Genomic DNA, 2,736 nt, shown 5'->3' on the forward strand with positions numbered 1-2,736 from the left:
AGCAAAAATTTACTTGCATGTGATTCTAATGATATTATTTGCTAATTTGTGCATTCTGCAAAATTATAGAGGCAATGAAAATATCAGTAGTTCCTAGGGGTTGAGGTTATTATTGTTGTTGTTATTAGGTGTCTTCGAGTTGGTTCTGATCCACATGGACCACATATATACAACAGAACGAAACACCACTTGATCCTGCACTTTCTTCACAGTTGGTGCTACACTTGAGTCCCGTTTTACCATGTATGATGTCTTTCTCCAGGGACTGGTCTCTCCTGCTAAAATGTTTGAAGTATGACAAAAATCTCACCATCCTTGTTTCTAAGGAACATCTGACAGTTCATGGTACCTTTAATATTCTCCAACACCATAATTCAAATGCTTAAATTCTTCTATGATCTGCCTTATTTATTATCTAACTTTCACATGCATATGAGGTTATTAAAAATACCATGGCGTGGGTCAGGCTCACCTTAGTCCTCATACTGACATCTTTGCTTGTGAGTACTTTAAAGAGATCTTGTGCATCAGATTTACCTAATGCAACAAACACATCATTTGATTTCTTGACTGCTGCTTCCATGAGTGTTGATGGTTGATCCAAGCAAATGGAAGTCTGTGACAACTTCAGTCATTGTTCCATTTATCATAATGTTATTTATTGGTCCAGTGGTGAGGATTTTTTGTTTTCTTTAAGATGTAACTCATACTGAAAGCCTTCATTTTCAGCAAGCAGTGTTGTGTCATCTGCATATCGCAGGTTGCTAATGAATCTTTCTTCAGTCCTAATGTCTCATGCTTCTTCGTATAATCCAGCTTCTCAGATTATTTGCTCAGCATTACAGATTAAATAAATATGGTGAAAGAATACAACCCTGGCACACGCCTTTCCTAATTTTAAATCATTCAGTGTCCCCTTGTTCTGTGTGAACAACCTCTTGGTCTATGTACAGGTTCCTCATGAGCACAATTAAGTGTTCCAGAATATCGTTCTTCGCAAATTGTCCATTGTTTGTCATGATCCACACAGTTAAAAACCTTTGCACAGTCAATAAAGCACAGGTAAACATCTTTCTGCCATTCCCTGCTTTCAGCCACGATCCATCTGATGTCAGCAATGATAGCCCTCGTTCCATCCACATACTTGTCTGAATCAGATTTGAATCTCAGTCAGTTCCCTGTGAATGTACTGTTGCAGCCATTTTTTATCTTTAGCAAAATTTTACTTGCATGTTACAGTAATGATATTGTCTGATGATTTCCACATCCCATTGGGTCACCTCTCTTTGGAATGGGCATAAATACGGATTTCTTCCAATCAGTTGGCCAGGTAGCTGTCTTCAAATTTCTTGGCATAGATGAGTGAGTGCCTCCAGTGCCACAGTTCGTTGAAAGAATTAGATTTCTGTTCCATCAATTTGCAGAGCTTCTTTCTCCAATACCATTGGCTCATGATCATATGCTACCTCTTTAAATGCCATCAACTCAATTTTCATAGTGACCAACACTATCCAGTCCTGTGCCATCCTCTTGTTGCTGTGTTAGATCTCATTGTCACAGCCACTGGGTCAATCCATCACATTGAGGGTCTTCCTCTTTTTCACTTTATTATGCATGATGTCCTTCGGGGACTAGACCCTCTTGATAGCATGTGCAAAGTACATGAGACAGAGTCTTGCCATGCTAGCTTCTAAGGAGTACTCTGGCTTTCATATATATGCATATGAGATGAGTGAAAATGCCGTGAATTGGGTTAGGTGCACCCTAGTCCACAAACCAACAAAATTACTCTTTAGCACTTTAAAAAGGGTCTTTTGCAGGAGATTTGTTCCATGCAGTGTATTATTTGGCTTCTTGACTGCTGCTTCCATGGGCGTTGATTGTGGATCCAAGTAAAATAAAATCTTTGACAACTTTAATCTTTATCAGAATGTTGTTTATAGGTCCAGTTGTAAGGATTTTTGCTTTTTTTACATTGAGGTGTAATCTACACTGAAGGCTGTAGTCTTTGATCTTCATCAGTAAGTGCTTTAACTCCTCTTTCACTTTCAGCATGCAAAGTGGTGTCATTTGTATATTGCAGGTTGTTAATTAGCCTTCCAATCTTGCTGTCACATTTTTCATATAGTCCAGCTATTTAGATTATCTTTCTAGCATACAGATTAATAAAGTATGGTAAAAGAATACAACCCTGACACAGAATTTCTGATTTTGAACCATTCAGTATTCCCTTGTTCTGGTCCAGTGACTGCCTCTTGGCTTATGTACCAGTTTACCATGAACACAATTAAATGTTCTAGAATTCCCATTCTTAAAAACGTTATCCATAGTTTATGATCCACACAGTTGAATGGCTTGCATAGTCAAGAAAACATAGATAAACATCTTTCTGGTATTCTCGCTTTCAGTCATGATCCATCTAATGTCAGCACTGATATCCCTCATTCCATGTTTTCTTCTGAATCTGACTTGAATTTTCTACTATGTACTGTTGCAACAGACCTGGTTAAAAAACCAAAAGAAATTCACACACGGCATTTCTCAAGCTGAAAGAACTGAAAAAAGTCAAGCCTCAACTTGCTCTATTGAAGGATTCTGTCCTGGTGTGGCGTTGTGGGTTAATGCGCCAGACTGCAAGGCCATTTGAACTGCAAGGTTGGCGGTTCAAGCTCACCAGCTGCTCCTTGGAAACCCTATATAGGGTCGCTGTGGGTCGGAATCGACTCGACAGCACTT

Source organism: Chrysochloris asiatica, unplaced genomic scaffold (genome assembly GCF_000296735.1).
Source record: "Chrysochloris asiatica unplaced genomic scaffold, ChrAsi1.0 scaffold00067, whole genome shotgun sequence".
In the NCBI taxonomy this organism is placed as follows: Eukaryota; Metazoa; Chordata; class Mammalia; order Afrosoricida; family Chrysochloridae; genus Chrysochloris; species Chrysochloris asiatica.